Here is a 17,961-nt window from a genome sequence, read left to right as displayed (position 1 = left end):
TCTGTAATTCAGTTCCTGTGTAGCCAAGTTTACATTCTGTGTATTAGTGATATCTTATGATGTTTCTTTTTCTGTGTGACTTATTTCAGTTGGAATCATCATACCTGAATCCACTCATTGTGCTGCTAAGGGCCTGATGACACAGATTTCATTGCTGAGTGATATTGCTTTGTAAGTAAATACCACAACTTCTTTATCCATTTTTCACTTTCTGCGATGTTGAACTTGTACTGTAAACGAGGTTCTTGTAAACAGAGCCGATCCAAAGTTTGGGGTGGCTGTGTCTTTTTGATTTTAATTTCCCTAATCTATAGGACCATAAGTGGAAGTGCCCTAGGTTCTGTTGCTTTGTTTTTTAGATGTTTCAGGAAACACCATACACTTCTCCCTAGTGGTTTTTGGCAATTTACATCCCGCCCATCAGCATAACAAGGCTCCCAGTTCTCCATGGCCTGTCCTGCCTTTCTGGATTTTACACTTTTTTCAGATGGCCCTTTTGACCGGGGGGAAGTGAGACTTCATTGTAGTGCAGATTTCCTTTGCAAGCTTGCTTGGTTGGCCAAAAAGGGCGTATGCGTTTTTTCCTGAATATATTCAGGAAAAAACGCATACGCCCTTTTTGGCCAAGTGCATCATTGTGGACGTTCGGCCTCTTTTCCTATGCTTTCAATGCAATTCCAGTCTACCTCCTGAAATCGGTTTCCTGCAATTCTGCCCCGCTTTCAAGTCCTCTTGGCAGCCTTACTTCAGTCTATTATTGGACGATAGCTGTCATTTATAACTCTGCAGGTTTGTGAATTACAGTGCCCCTGAGCTCCTTTCTTCAACTTGCTTTCTTGTGACCTGGCCGCAACACCGCAGGATGGCTTCAGGCCCTAATCTGGTTCCGGCACGGCACGCTGAGCCTCTGGTTATTTCCTCTTCCTGGTGGGAAATGAGAGTTAAATTTGCCCGTCCAGACACCTCCAGCTAGTCTCTCATTGGTTCTCGCTATTCCTGTTCATCTTCCGCAGAAATTGCAAACTGGGCCAAACAGGAGGTTAAAGGCGCTGACTCTCCAAGTGGGGAGAGTGTTAGTAAAGCGTCTGGAATGTTGCACCCGAGTACCAGGGGAGGAAAACTGAGACATATTTGAACACGTCTCCCGATCACATGGTTGATCATACTCTAGGTTCCACATGCATGTTTTAGCTGAAGGAAGAATACCTTAAACCTGGGTAGTTGAAACCCGTGGAATGGGTACCATGCAATATGACTTCAAAGGGTCTTCATTTGCTCACCGAACCTCTCCAATCCTATCACTGCTGCGTTTATGCCCCTGTACACATGCTTGATTCTCTTTCGGAGACATAGCAATCCCTAGATTTTAAGATACTTACTAGTCAGGTACATTCTTAGGCGTTTAATATGCGGTGTTGAGTCCATTTCTTTGAGCAAGGAGTAGCTCTTGTCTATTCCATATTTGGCTTAAGGAACATTATCTGTGCTCATTTCAATCTCTGGTTTTATGCAGCACCCCAACTCACCTTTCCCCTTAAGCACGCATAAGTTGGTTTTCTAAATTTGAGACCCTGTTCTGTTCTGTAATTCAGTTCCTCTGTAGCCAAGTTTACATTCCGTGTATTAGTGATATCTTATGATGTTTCTTTTTCTGTGTGACTTATTTCAGTTGGAATCATCATATCTGAATCCACTCATTGTGCTACTAAGGGCCTGATGACACAGATTTCATTGCTGAGTGATATTGCTTTGTAAGTAAATACCACAACTTCTTTATCCATTTTTCACTTTCTGCGATGTTGAACTTGTACTGTAAACGAGGTTCTTGTAAACAGAGCCGTTCCAAACTTTGGGGTGGCTGTGTCTTTTTCATTTTAAATTCCCTAAGCTATAGGACCATAAGTGGAAGTGCCCTAGGCTCTGTTGCTTTGTTTTTTAGATGTTTCAGGAAACACCATACACTTCTCCTGAGTGTCTGTTGGCAATTTACATCCCGCCCATCAGCATAACAAGGCTCCCAGTTCTCCATGGCCTGTCCTTCCTTTCTGGATTTTACACTATTTTCAGATGGCCCTTTTGACTGGGGGGGAAGTGAGACTTCATTGTAGTGCAGATTTCCTTTGCAAGTTTGCTTGGTTGGCCAAAAAGGGCATATGCGTTTTTTCCTGAATATATTCAGGAAAAAACGCATACGCACTTTATGGACAAGTGCATCATTGTGGACGTTCTGCCTCTTTTCCTATGCTTTCAATGCAATTCCAGTCTACCTCCTGAAATCGGTTTCCTGCAAATCTGCCCCGCTTTCAAGTCCTCTTGGCAGCCTTACTTCAGTCTATTTTTGGACGATAGCTGTCATTTATAACTCTGCAGGTTTGTGAATTACAGTGCCCCTGAGCTCCTTTCTTCAACTCGCTTTCTTGTGAGCTGGCTGCAACACCGCAGGATGGCTTCAGGCCCTAATCTGGTTCCGGCACGGCACGCTGAACCTTTGGTTATTTCCTCTTCCTGGTGGGAAATGAGAGTTAAATTTGCCCGTCCAGACACCTCCAGCTAGTCTCTCATTGGTTCTCGCTATTCCTGTTCATCTTCCGCAGAAATTGCAAACTGGGCCAAACAGGAGGTTAAAGGCGCTGACTCTCCAAGTGGGGAGAGTGTTAGTAAAGCGTCTGGAATGTTGCACCCGAGTACCAGGGGAGGAAAACTGAGACATATTTGAACACGTCTCCCGTTCACATGGTTGATCATACTTGGGTTCCACATGCATGTTTTAGCTGAAGGAAGAATACCTTAAACCTGGAGAGTTAAGACCCGTGTAATGGGTACCATGCAATATGACTTCAAAGGGTCTTCATTTGCTCACCGAACCTCTCCAATCCTATCACTGCTGCGTTTATGCCCCTGTACACATGCTTGATTCTCTTTCGGAGACATAGCAATAGATAGGTTTTAAGATACTTACTAGTCAGGTACATTCTTAGGCGTTTAATATGGGGTGTTGTGTCCATTTCGTTGAGCAAGGAGTAGCTCTTGTCTATTCCATATTTGGCTTAAGGAACTTTATCTGTGCTCATTTCAATCTCTGGTTTTATGCAGCACCCCAACTCACCTTTACCCTTAAGCAAGCATAAGTTGGTTTTCTAAATTTGAGAACCTGTTCTGTTCTGTAATTCAGTTCCTGTGTAGCCAAGTTTACATTCCGTGTATTACTGATATCTTATGATGTTTCTTTTTCTGTGTGACTTATTTCAGTTGGAATCATCATACCTGAATCCACTCATTGTGCTGCTAAGGGCCTGATGACACAGATTTCATTGCTGAGTGATATTGCTTTGTAAGTAAATACCACAACTTCTTTATCCATTTTTCACTTTCTGCGATGTTGAACTTGTACTGTAAACGAGGTTCTTGTAAACAGAGCCGTTCCAAACTTTGGGGTGGCTGTGTCTTTTTGATTTTAATTTCCCTAAGCTATAGGACCATAAGTGGAAGTGCCCTAGGTTCTGTTGCTTTGTTTTTTAGATGTTTCAGGAAACACCATACACTTCTCCCGAGTGGTTGTTGGCAATTTACATCCCGCCCATCAGCATAACAAGGCTCCCAGTTCTCCATGGCCTGTCCTGCCTCTCTGGATTTTACACTTTTTTCAGATGGCCCTTTTGACCGGGGGGAAGTGAGACTTCATTGTAGTGCAGATTTCCTTTGCAAGCTTGCTGGGTTGGCCAAAAAGGGCGTATGCGTTTTTTCCTGAATATATTCAGGAAAAAACGCATACGCCCTTTTTGGCCAAGTGCATCATTGTGGACGTTCTGCCTCTTTTCCTATGCTTTCAATGCAATTCCAGTCTACCTCCTGAAATCGGTTTCCTGCAATTCTGACCCGCTTTCAAGTCCTCTTGGCAGCCTTACTTCAGTCTATTTTTGGACGATAGCTGTCATTTATAACTCTGCAGGTTTGTGAATTACAGTGCCCCTGAGCTCCTTTCTTCAACTCGCTTTCTTGTGACCTGGCCGCAACACCGCAGGATGGCTTCAGGCCCTAATCTGGTTCCGGCCCGGCATGCTGAGCCTTTGGTTAATTCCTCTTCCTGGTGGGAAATGAGAGTTAAATTTGCCCGTCCAGACACCTGCAGAGAGCCTCTCATTGGTTCTCGCTATTCCTGTTCATCTTCCGCAGAAATTGCAAACTGGGCCAAACAGGAGGTTAAAGGGACTGACTCTCCAAGTCGGGAGAGTGTTAGTAAAGCGTCTGGAGTGTTGCACCCGAGTACCAGGGTAGGAAAACTGAGACATATTTGAACACGTCTCCCGTTCACATGGTTGATCATACTCTGGGTTCCACATGCATGTTTTAGCTGAAGGAAGAATACCTTAAACCTGGAGAGTTGAGACCCGTGGAATGGGTACCGTGCAACATGACTTCAAAGGGTCTTCATTTGCTCACCGAACCTCTCCAATCCTATCACTGCTGCATTTATGCCCCTGTACACACGCTTGATTCTCTTTTGGAGACATAGCAATCCATAGGTTTTAAGATACTTACTAGTCAGGTACATTCTTAGGCGTTTAATATGGGGTTTTGAGTCCATTTCGTTGAGCAAGGAGTAGCTCTTGTGTATTCCATATTTGGCTTAAGGAACTTTATCTGTGCTCATTTCAATCTCTGGTTTTATGCAGCACCCCAACTCACCTTTCCCCTTAAGCAAGCATAAGTTGGTTTTCTAAATTTGAGACCCTGTTCTGTTTTGGAATGCAGTTCCTGTGTAGCCAAGTTTACATTCCGTGTGTTAGTGATATCTTATGATGTTTCTTTTTCTGTGTGACTTATTTCAGTTAGAATCATCATACCTGAATCCACTCATTATGCTGCTACGGGCCTGATGACATAGATTTCATTGCTGAGTGATACTGCATTGTACGTAAGTACCACAAGTTCTTTATCCATTTTTCACTTTCTGTGATATTGAACTTGTACGGTAAACGAGGTTCTTGTAAACAGAGGCGTCCCAAACTTTGGGGTGGCTGTGTCTTTTTGATTTTAAATTCCCTAAGCTATAGGACCATAAGTGGAAGTGCCCTAGGCTCTGTTGCTTTGTTTTTTAGATGTTTCAGGAAACACCATACACTTCTCCCGAGTGGTTGTTGGCAATTTACATCCCGCCCTTCAGCATAACAAGGCTCCCAGTTCTCCATGGCCTGTCCTGCCTTTCTGGATTTTACACTTTTTTCAGATGGCCCTTTTGACCGGGGGGAAGTGAGACTTCATTGTAGTGCAGATTTCCTTTGCAAGCTTGCTTGGTTGGCCAAAAAGGGCGTATGCGTTTTTTCCTGAATATATTCAGGAAAAAACGCATACGCCCTTTTTGGCCAAGTGCATCATTGTGGACGTTCTACCTCTTTTCCTATGCTTTCAATGCAATTCCAGTCTACCTCCTGAAATCGGTTTCCTGCAATTCTGCCCCGCTTTCAAGTCCTCTTGGCAGCCTTACTTCAGTCTATTTTTGGACGATAGCTCTCATTTATAACTCTGCAGGTTTGTGAATTACAGTGCCCCTGAACTCCTTTCTTCAACTCGCTTTCTTGTGACCTGGCCGCAACACCGCAGGATGGCTTCAGGCCCTAATCTGGTTCCGGCACGGCACGCTGAGCCTTTGGTTATTTCCTCTTCCTGGTGGGAAATGAGAGTTAAATTTGCCCGTCCAGACACCTGCAGCTAGCCTCTCATTGGTTCTCGCTATTCCTGTTCATCTTCCGCAGAAATTGCAAACTGGGCCAAACAGGAGGTTAAAGGGACTGACTCTCCAAGTCGGGAGAGTGTTAGTAAAGCGTCTGGAGTGTTGCACCCGAGTACCAGGGTAGGAAAACTGAGACATATTTGAACACGTCTCCCGTTCACATGGTTGATCATACTCTGGGTTCCACATGCATGTTTTAGCTGAAGGAAGAATACCTTAAACCTGGAGAGTTGAGACCCGTGGAATGGGTACCGTGCAACATGACTTCAAAGGGTCTTCATTTGCTCACCGAACCTCTCCAATCCTATCACTGCTGCATTTATGCCCCTGTACACACGCTTGATTCTCTTTTGGAGACATAGCAATCCATAGGTTTTAAGATACTTACTAGTCAGGTACATTCTTAGGCGTTTAATATGGGGTTTTGAGTCCATTTCGTTGAGCAAGGAGTAGCTCTTGTGTATTCCATATTTGGCTTAAGGAACTTTATCTGTGCTCATTTCAATCTCTGGTTTTATGCAGCACCCCAACTCACCTTTCCCCTTAAGCAAGCATAAGTTGGTTTTCTAAATTTGAGACCCTGTTCTGTTTTGGAATGCAGTTCCTGTGTAGCCAAGTTTACATTCCGTGTGTTAGTGATATCTTATGATGTTTCTTTTTCTGTGTGACTTATTTCAGTTAGAATCATCATACCTGAATCCACTCATTATGCTGCTACGGGCCTGATGACATAGATTTCATTGCTGAGTGATACTGCATTGTACGTAAGTACCACAAGTTCTTTATCCATTTTTCACTTTCTGTGATATTGAACTTGTACGGTAAACGAGGTTCTTGTAAACAGAGGCGTCCCAAACTTTGGGGTGGCTGTGTCTTTTTGATTTTAAATTCCCTAAGCTATAGGACCATAAGTGGAAGTGCCCTAGGCTCTGTTGCTTTGTTTTTTAGATGTTTCAGGAAACACCATACACTTCTCCCAAGTGGTTGTTGGCAATTTACATCCCGCCCTTCAGCATAACAAGGCTCCCAGTTCTCCATGGCCTGTCCTGCCTTTCTGGATTTTACACTTTTTTCAGATGGCCCTTTTGACCGGGGGGAAGTGAGACTTCATTGTAGTGCAGATTTCCTTTGCAAGCTTGCTTGGTTGGCCAAAAAGGGCGTATGCGTTTTTTCCTGAATATATTCAGGAAAAAACGCATACGCCCTTTTTGGCCAAGTGCATCATTGTGGACGTTCTGCCTCTTTTCCTATGCTTTCAATGCAATTCCAGTCTACCTCCTGAAATCGGTTTCCTGCAATTCTGCCCCGCTTTCAAGTCCTCTTGGCAGCCTTACTTCAGTCTATTTTTGGACGATAGCTCTCATTTATAACTCTGCAGGTTTGTGAATTACAGTGCCCCTGAACTCCTTTCTTCAACTCGCTTTCTTGTGACCTGGCCGCAACACCGCAGGATGGCTTCAGGCCCTAATCTGGTTCCGGCACGGCACGCTGAGCCTTTGGTTATTTCCTCTTCCTGGTGGGAAATGAGAGTTAAATTTGCCCGTCCAGACACCTGCAGCTAGCCTCTCATTGGTTCTCGCTATTCCTGTTCATCTTCCGCAGAAATTGCAAACTGGGCCAAACAGGAGGTTAAAGGGACTGACTCTCCAAGTCGGGAGAGTGTTAGTAAAGCGTCTGGAGTGTTGCACCCGAGTACCAGGGTAGGAAAACTGAGACATATTTGAACACGTCTCCCGTTCACATGGTTGATCATACTCTGGGTTCCACATGCATGTTTTAGCTGAAGGAAGAATACCTTAAACCTGGAGAGTTGAGACCCGTGGAATGGGTACCGTGCAATATGACTTCAAAGGGTCTTCATTTGCTCACCGAACCTCTCCAATTCCATCACTGCTGCATTTATGCCCCTGTACACACGCTTGATTCTCTTTTGGAGACATAGCAATCCATAGGTTTTAAGATACTTACTAGTCAGGTACATTCTTAGGCGTTTAATATGGGGTTTTGAGTCCATTTTTTGAGCAAGGAGTAGCTCTTGTCTATTCCATATTTGGCTTAAGGAACTTTATCTGTGCTCATTTCAATCTCTGTTTTTATGCAGCTCCCCAACTCACCTTTCCCCTTAAGCAAGCATAAGTTGGTTTTCTAAATTTGAGACCCTGTTCTGTTTTGGAATGCAGTTCCTGTGTAGCCAAGTTTACATTCCGTGTATTAGTGATACCTTATGATGTTTCTTTTTCTGTGTGACTTATTTCAGTTAGAATCATCGTACCTGAATCCACTCATTATGCTGCTACGGGCCTGATGACATAGATTTCATTGCTGAGTGATACTGCATTGTATGTAAGTACCACAAGTTCTTTATCCATTTTTCACTTTCTGTGATATTGAACTTGTACGGTAAACGAGGTTCTTTTAAACGGAGGCGTCCCAAACTTTGGGGTGGCTGTGTCTTTTTGATTTTAATTTCCCTAAGCTATAGGACCATAAGTGGAAGTGCCCTAGGCTCTGTTGCTTTGTTTTTTAGATGTTTCAGGAAACACCATACACTTCTCCTGAGTGTCTGTTGGCAATTTACATCCCGCCCATCAGCATAACAAGGCTCCCAGTTCTCCATGGCCTGTCCTGCCTTTCTGGATTTTACACTTTTTTCAGATGGCCCTTTTGACCGGGGGGAAGTGAGACTTCATTGTAGTGCAGATTTCCTTTGCAAGTTTGCTTGGTTGGCCAAAAAGGGCGTATGCGTTTTTTCCTGAATATATTCAGGAAAAAACGCATATGCACTTTATGGCCAAGTGCATCATTGTGGACGTTCTGCCTCTTTTCCTATGCTTTCAATGCAATTCCAGTCTACCTCCTGAAATCGGTTTCCTGCAAATCTGCCCCGCTTTCAAGTCCTCTTGGCAGCCTTACTTCAGTCTATTTTTGGACGATAGCTGTCATTTATAACTCTGCAGGTTTGTGAATTACAGTGCCCCTGAGCTCCTTTCTTCAACTCGCTTTCTTGTGAGCTGGCTGCAACACCGCAGGATGGCTTCAGGCCCTAATCTGGTTCCGGCACGGCACGCTGAGCCTTTGGTTATTTCCTCTTCCTGGTGGGAAATGAGAGTTAAATTTGCCCGTCCAGACACCTCCAGCTAGTCTCTCATTGGTTCTCGCTATTCCTGTTCATCTTCCGCAGAAATTGCAAACTGGGCCAAACAGGAGGTTAAAGGCGCTGACTCTCCAAGTGGGGAGAGTGTTAGTAAAGCGTCTGGAATGTTGCACCCGAGTACCAGGGGAGGAAAACTGAGACATATTTGAACACGTCTCCCGTTCACATGGTTGATCATACTTGGGTTCCACATGCATGTTTTAGCTGAAGGAAGAATACCTTAAACCTGGAGAGTTAAGACCCGTGTAATGGGTACCATGCAATATGACTTCAAAGGGTCTTCATTTGCTCACCGAACCTCTCCAATCCTATCACTGCTGCGTTTATGCCCCTGTACACATGCTTGATTCTCTTTCGGAGACATAGCAATAGATAGGTTTTAAGATACTTACTAGTCAGGTACATTCTTAGGCGTTTAATATGGGGTGTTGAGTCCATTTCTTTGAGCAAGGAGTAGCTCTTGTCTATTCCATATTTGGCTTAAGGAACTTTATCTGTGCTCATTTCAATCTCTGGTTTTATGCAGCACCCCAACTCACCTTTCCCCTTAAGCAAGCATAAGTTGGTTTTCTAAATTTGAGACCCTGTTCTGTTCTGTAATTCAGTTCCTGTGTAGCCAAGTTTACATTCCGTGTATTACTGATATCTTATGATGTTTCTTTTTCTGTGTGACTTATTTCAGTTGGAATCATCATACCTGAATCCACTCATTGTGCTGCTAAGGGCCTGATGACACAGATTTCATTGCTGAGTGATATTGCTTTGTAAGTAAATACCACAACTTCTTTATCCATTTTTCACTTTCTGCGATGTTGAACTTGTACTGTAAACGAGGTTCTTGTAAACAGAGCCGTTCCAAACTTTGGGGTGGCTGTGTCTTTTTGATTTTAATTTCCCTAAGCTATAGGACCATAAGTGGAAGTGCCCTAGGTTCTGTTGCTTTGTTTTTTAGATGTTTCAGGAAACACCATACACTTCTCCCAAGTGGTTGTTGGCAATTTACATCCCGCCCATCAGCATAACAAGGCTCCCAGTTATCCATGGCCTGTCCTGCCTTTCTGGATTTTACACTTTTTTCAGATGGCCCTTTTGACCGGGGGGAAGTGAGACTTCATTGTAGTGCAGATTTCCTTTGCAAGCTTGCTTGGTTGGCCAAAAAGGGCGTATGCGTTTTTTCCTGAATATATTCAGGAAAAAACGCATACGCCCTTTTTGGCCAAGTGCATCATTGTGGACGTTCTGCCTCTTTTCCTATGCTTTCAATGCAATTCCAGTCTACCTCCTGAAATCGGTTTCCTGCAATTCTGCCCCGCTTTCAAGTCCTCTTGGCAGCCTTACTTCAGTCTATTATTGGACGATAGCTGTCATTTATAACTCTGCAGGTTTGTGAATTACAGTGCCCCTGAGCTCCTTTCTTCAACTTGCTTTCTTGTGACCTGGCCGCAACACCGCAGGATGGCTTCAGGCCCTAATCTGGTTCCGGCACGGCACGCTGAGCCTCTGGTTATTTCCTCTTCCTGGTGGGAAATGAGAGTTAAATTTGCCCGTCCAGACACCTCCAGCTAGTCTCTCATTGGTTCTCGCTATTCCTGTTCATCTTCCGCAGAAATTGCAAACTGGGCCAAACAGGAGGTTAAAGGCGCTGACTCTCCAAGTGGGGAGAGTGTTAGTAAAGCGTCTGGAATGTTGCACCCGAGTACCAGGGGAGGAAAACTGAGACATATTTGAACACGTCTCCCGATCACATGGTTGATCATACTCTGGGTTCCACATGCATGTTTTAGCTGAAGGAAGAATACCTAAAACCTGGGTAGTTGAAACCCGTGGAATGGGTACCATGCAATATGACTTCAAAGGGTCTTCATTTGCTCACCGAACCTCTCCAATCCTATCACTGCTGCGTTTATGCCCCTGTACACATGCTTGATTCTCTTTCGGAGACATAGCAATCCCTAGATTTTAAGATACTTACTAGTCAGGTACATTCTTAGGCGTTTAATATGCGGTGTTGAGTCCATTTCTTTGAGCAAGGAGTAGCTCTTGTCTATTCCATATTTGGCTTAAGGAACTTTATCTGTGCTCATTTCAATCTCTGGTTTTATGCAGCACCCCAACTCACCTTTCCCCTTAAGCAAGCATAAGTTGGTTTTCTAAATTTGAGACCCTGTTCTGTTCTGTAATTCAGTTCCTGTGTAGCCAAGTTTACATTCCGTGTATTAGTGATATCTTATGATGTTTCTTTTTCTGTGTGACTTATTTCAGTTGGAATCATCATACCTGAATCCACTCATTGTGCTGCTAAGGGCCTGATGACACAGATTTCATTGCTGAGTGATATTGCTTTGTAAGTAAATACCACAACTTCTTTATCCATTTTTCACTTTCTGCGATGTTGAACTTGTACTGTAAACGAGGTTCTTGTAAACAGAGCCATTCCAAACTTTGGGGTGGCTGTGTCTTTTTGATTTTAATTTCCCTAAGCTATAGGACCATAAGTGGAAGTGCCCTAGGTTCTGTTGCTTTGTTTTTTAGATGTTTCAGGAAACACCATACACTTCTCCCGAGTGGTTGTTGGCAATTTACATCCCGCCCATCAGCATAACAAGGCTCCCAGTTCTCCATGGCCTGTCCTGCCTTTCTGGATTTTACACTTTTTTCAGATGGCCCCTTTGACCGGGGGGAAGTGAGACTTCATTGTAGTGCAGACTTCCTTTGCAAGCTTGCTTGGTTGGCCAAAAAGGGCGTATGCGTTTTTTCCTGAATATATTCAGGAAAAAACGCATACGCCCTTTTTGGCCAAGTGCATCATTGTGGACGTTCTGCCTCTTTTCCTATGCTTTCAATGCAATTCCAGTCTACCTCCTGAAATTGGTTTCCTGCAATTCTGCCCCGCTTTCAAGTCCTCTTGGCAGCCTTACTTCAGTCTATTATTGGACGATAGCTGTCATTTATAACTCTGCAGGTTTGTGAATTACAGTGCCCCTGAGCTCCTTTCTTCAACTTGCTTTCTTGTGACCTGGCCGCAACACCGCAGGATGGCTTCAGGCCCTAATCTGGTTCCGGCACGGCACGCTGAGCCTCTGGTTATTTCCTCTTCCTGGTGGGAAATGAGAGTTAAATTTGCCCGTCCAGACACCTCCAGCTAGTCTCTCATTGGTTCTCGCTATTCCTGTTCATCTTCCGCAGAAATTGCAAACTGGGCCAAACAGGAGGTTAAAGGCGCTGACTCTCCAAGTTGGGAGAGTGTTAGTAAAGCGTCTGGAATGTTGTACCCGAGTACCAGGGGAGGAAAACTGAGACATATTTGAACACATCTCCCGATCACATGGTTGATCATACTCTAGGTTCCACATGCATGTTTTAGCTGAAGGAAGAATACCTAAAACCTGGGTAGTTGAAACCCGTGGAATGGGTACCATGCAATATGACTTCAAAGGGTCTTCATTTGCTCACCGAACCTCTCCAATCCTATCACTGCTGCGTTTATGCCCCTGTACACATGCTTGATTCTCTTTCGGAGACATAGCAATCCCTAGATTTTAAGATACTTACTAGTCAGGTACATTCTTAGGCGTTTAATATGCGGTGTTGAGTCCATTTCTTTGAGCAAGGAGTAGCTCTTGTCTATTCCATATTTGGCTTAAGGAACTTTATCTGTGCTCATTTCAATCTCTGGTTTTATGCAGCACCCCAACTCACCTTTCCCCTTAAGCACGCATAAGTTGGTTTTCTAAATTTGAGACCCTGTTCTGTTCTGTAATTCAGTTCCTGTGTAGCCAAGTTTACATTCCGTGTATTAGTGATATCTTATGATGTTTCTTTTTCTGTGTGACTTATTTCAGTTGGAATCATCATACCTGAATCCACTCATTGTGCTACTAAGGGCCTGATGACACAGATTTCATTGCTGAGTGATATTGCTTTGTAAGTAAATACCACAACTTCTTTATCCATTTTTCACTTTCTGCGATGTTGAACTTGTACTGTAAACAAGGTTCTTGTAAACAGAGCCGTTCCAAACTTTGGGGTGGCTGTGTCTTTTTGATTTTAAATTCCCTAAGCTATAGGACCATAAGTGGAAGTGCCCTAGGCTCTGTTGCTTTGTTTTTTAGATGTTTCAGGAAACACCATACACTTCTCCCGAGTGGTTGTTGGCAATTTACATCCCGCCCTTCAGCATAACAAGGCTCCCAGTTCTCCATGGCCTGTCCTGCCTTTCTGGATTTTACACTTTTTTCAGATGGCCCTTTTGACCGGGGGGAAGTGAGACTTCATTGTAGTGCAGATTTCCTTTGCAAGCTTGCTTGGTTGGCCAAAAAGGGCGTATGCGTTTTTTCCTGAATATATTCAGGAAAAAACGCATACGCCCTTTTTGGCCAAGTGCATCATTGTGGACGTTCTGCCTCTTTTCCTATGCTTTCAATGCAATTCCAGTCTACCTCCTGAAATCGGTTTCCTGCAATTCTGCCCCGCTTTCAAGTCCTCTTGGCAGCCTTACTTCAGTCTATTATTGGACGATAGCTGTCATTTATAACTCTGCAGGTTTGTGAATTACAGTGCCCCTGAGCTCCTTTCTTCAACTTGCTTTCTTGTGACCTGGCCGCAACACCGCAGGATGGCTTCAGGCCCTAATCTGGTTCCGGCACGGCACGCTGAGCCTCTGGTTATTTCCTCTTCCTGGTGGGAAATGAGAGTTAAATTTGCCCGTCCAGACACCTCCAGCTAGTCTCTCATTGGTTCTCGCTATTCCTGTTCATCTTCCGCAGAAATTGCAAACTGGGCCAAACAGGAGGTTAAAGGCGCTGACTCTCCAAGTTGGGAGAGTGTTAGTAAAGCGTCTTGAATGTTGCACCCGAGTACCAGGGGAGGAAAACTGAGACATATTTGAACACGTCTCCCAATCACATGGTTGATCATACTCTAGGTTCCACATGCATGTTTTAGCTGAAGGAAGAATACCTAAAACCTGGGTAGTTGAAACCCGTGGAATGGGTACCATGCAATATGACTTGAAAGGGTCTTCATTTGGTCACCGAACCTCTCCAATCCTATCACTGCTGCATTTCTGCCCCTGTACACATGCTTGATTCTCTTTCGGAGACATAGCAATCCCTAGATTTTAAGATACTTACTAGTCAGGTACATTCTTAGGCGTTTAATATGCGGTGTTGAGTCCATTTCTTTGAGCAAGGAGTAGCTCTTGTCTATTCCATATTTGGCTTAAGGAACTTTATCTGTGCTCATTTCAATCTCTGGTTTTATGCAGCACCCCAACTCACCTTTCCCCTTAAGCACACATAAGTTGGTTTTCTAAATTTGAGACCCTGTTCTGTTCTGTAATTCAGTTCCTATGTAGCCAAGTTTACATTCCGTGTATTAGTGATATCTTATGATGTTTCTTTTTCTGTGTGACTTATTTCAGTTGGAATCATCATACCTGAATCCACTCATTGTGCTACTAAGGGCCTGATGACACAGATTTCATTGCTGAGTGATATTGCTTTGTAAGTAAATACCACAACTTTTTTATCCATTTTTCACTTTCTGCGATGTTGAACTTGTACTGTAAACGAGGTTCTTGTAAACAGAGCCGTTCCAAACTTTGGGGTGGCTGTGTCTTTTTGATTTTAAATTCCCTAAGCTATAGGACCATAAGTGGAAGTGCCCTAGGCTCTGTTGCTTTGTTTTTTAGATGTTTCAGGAAACACCATACACTTCTCCCGAGTGGTTGTTGGCAATTTACATCCCGCCCTTCAGCATAACAAGGCTCCCAGTTCTCCATGGCCTGTCCTGCCTTTCTGGATTTTACACTTTTTTCAGATGGCCCTTTTGACCGGGGGGAAGTGAGACTTCATTGTAGTGCAGATTTCCTTTGCAAGCTTGCTTGGTTGGCCAAAAAGGGCGTATGCGTTTTTTCCTGAATATATTCAGGAAAAAACGCATACGCCCTTTTTGGCCAAGTGCATCATTGTGGACGTTCTGCCTCTTTTCCTATGCTTTCAGTGCAATTCCAGTCTACCTCCTGAAATCGGTTTCCTGCAATTCTGCCCCGCTTTCAAGTCCTCTTGGCAGCCTTACTTCAGTCTATTATTGGACGATAGCTGTCATTTATAACTCTGCAGGTTTGTGAATTACAGTGCCCCTGAGCTCCTTTCTTCAACTTGCTTTCTTGTGACCTGGCCGCAACACCGCAGGATGGCTTCAGGCCCTAATCTGGTTCCGGCACGGCACGCTGAGCCTCTGGTTATTTCCTCTTCCTGGTGGGAAATGAGAGTTAAATTTGCCCGTCCAGACACCTCCAGCTAGTCTCTCATTGGTTCTCGCTATTCCTGTTCATCTTCCGCAGAAATTGCAAACTGGGCCAAACAGGAGGTTAAAGGCGCTGACTCTCCAAGTGGGGAGAGTGTTAGTAAAGCGTCTGGAATGTTGCACCCGAGTACCAGGGGAGGAAAACTGAGACATATTTGAACACGTCTCCCGATCACATGGTTGATCATACTCTGGGTTCCACATGCATGTTTTAGCTGAACGAAGAATACCTAAAACCTGGGTAGTTGAAACCCGTGGAATGGGTACCATGCAATATGACTTCAAAGGGTCTTCATTTGCTCACTGAACCTCTCCAATCCTATCACTGCTGCGTTTATGCCCCTGTACACATGCTTGATTCTCTTTCGGAGACATAGCAATCCCTAGATTTTAAGATACTTACTAGTCAGGTACATTCTTAGGCGTTTAATATGCGGTGTTGAGTCCATTTCTTTGAGCAAGGAGTAGCTCTTGTCTATTCCATATTTGGCTTAAGGAACATTATCTGTGCTCATTTCAATCTCTGGTTTTATGCAGCACCCCAACTCACCTTTCCCCTTAAGCAAGCATAAGTTGGTTTTCTAAATTTGAGACCCTGTTCTGTTCTGTAATTCAGTTCCTGTGTAGCCAAGTTTACATTCCGTGTATTAGTGATATCTTATGATGTTTCTTTTTCTGTGTGACTTATTTCAGTTGGAATCATCATACCTGAATCCACTCATTGTGCTGCTAAGGGCCTGATGACACAGATTTCATTGCTGAGTGATATTGCTTTGTAAGTAAATACCACAACTTCTTTATCCATTTTTCACTTTCTGCGATGTTGAACTTGTACTGTAAACGAGGTTCTTGTAAACAGAGCCATTCCAAACTTTGGGGTGGCTGTGTCTTTTTGATTTTAATTTCCCTAAGCTATAGGACCATAAGTGGAAGTGCCCTAGGTTCTGTTGCTTTGTTTTTTAGATGTTTCAGGAAACACCATACACTTCTCCCGAGTGGTTGTTGGCAATTTACATCCCGCCCATCAGCATAACAAGGCTCCCAGTTCTCCATGGCCTGTCCTGCCTTTCTGGATTTTACACTTTTTTCAGATGGCCCTTTTGACCGGGGGGAAGTGAGACTTCATTGTAGTGCAGACTTCCTTTGCAAGCTTGCTTGGTTGGCCAAAAAGGGCGTATGCGTTTTTTCCTGAATATATTCAGGAAAAAACGCATACGCCCTTTTTGGCCAAGTGCATCATTGTGGACGTTCTGCCTCTTTTCCTATGCTTTCAATGCAATTCCAGTCTACCTCCTGAAATTGGTTTCCTGCAATTCTGCCCCGCTTTCAAGTCCTCTTGGCAGCCTTACTTCAGTCTATTATTGGACGATAGCTGTCATTTATAACTCTGCAGGTTTGTGAATTACAGTGCCCCTGAGCTCCTTTCTTCAACTTGCTTTCTTGTGACCTGGCCGCAACACTGCAGGATGGCTTCAGGCCCTAATCTGGTTCCGGCACGGCACGCTGAGCCTCTGGTTATTTCCTCTTCCTGGTGGGAAATGAGAGTTAAATTTGCCCGTCCAGACACCTCCAGCTAGTCTCTCATTGGTTCTCGCTATTCCTGTTCATCTTCCGCAAAAATTGCAAACTGGGCCAAACAGGAGGTTAAAGGCGCTGACTCTCCAAGTTGGGAGAGTGTTAGTAAAGCGTCTGGAATGTTGTACCCGAGTACCAGGGGAGGAAAACTGAGACATATTTGAACACATCTCCCGATCACATGGTTGATCATACTCTAGGTTCCACATGCATGTTTTAGCTGAAGGAAGAATACCTAAAACCTGGGTAGTTGAAACCCGTGGAATGGGTACCATGCAATATGACTTCAAAGGGTCTTCATTTGCTCACCGAACCTCTCCAATCCTATCACTGCTGCGTTTATGCCCCTGTACACATGCTTGATTCTCTTTCGGAGACATAGCAATCCCTAGATTTTAAGATACTTACTAGTCAGGTACATTCTTAGGCGTTTAATATGCGGTGTTGAGTCCATTTCTTTGAGCAAGGAGTAGCTCTTGTCTATTCCATATTTGGCTTAAGGAACTTTATCTGTGCTCATTTCAATCTCTGGTTTTATGCAGCACCCCAACTCACCTTTCCCCTTAAGCACGCATAAGTTGGTTTTCTAAATTTGAGACCCTGTTCTGTTCTGTAATTCAGTTCCTGTGTAGCCAAGTTTACATTCCGTGTATTAGTGATATCTTATGATGTTTCTTTTTCTGTGTGACTTATTTCAGTTGGAATCATCATACCTGAATCCACTCATTGTGCTACTAAGGGCCTGATGACACAGATTTCATTGCTGAGTGATATTGCTTTGTAAGTAAATACCACAACTTTTTTATCCATTTTTCACTTTCTGCGATGTTGAACTTGTACTGTAAACGAGGTTCTTGTAAACAGAGCCGTTCCAAACTTTGGGGTGGCTGTGTCTTTTTGATTTTAAATTCCCTAAGCTATAGGACCATAAGTGGAAGTGCCCTAGGCTCTGTTGCTTTGTTTTTTAGATGTTTCAGGAAACACCATACACTTCTCCCGAGTGGTTGTTGGCAATTTACATCCCGCCCTTCAGCATAACAAGGCTCCCAGTTCTCCATGGCCTGTCCTGCCTTTCTGGATTTTACACTTTTTTCAGATGGCCCTTTTGACCGGGGGGAAGTGAGACTTCATTGTAGTGCGGATTTCCTTTGCAAGCTTGCTTGGTTGGCCAAAAAGGGCGTATGCGTTTTTT

The sequence above is a fragment of the Delphinus delphis genome, chromosome 12, assembly GCF_949987515.2.
Source record: "Delphinus delphis chromosome 12, mDelDel1.2, whole genome shotgun sequence".
NCBI classification, from domain to species: domain Eukaryota; kingdom Metazoa; phylum Chordata; class Mammalia; order Artiodactyla; family Delphinidae; genus Delphinus; species Delphinus delphis.
The sequence above is the reverse complement of the archived record's forward strand: the minus strand, read 5'-3'. Positions refer to the sequence as shown.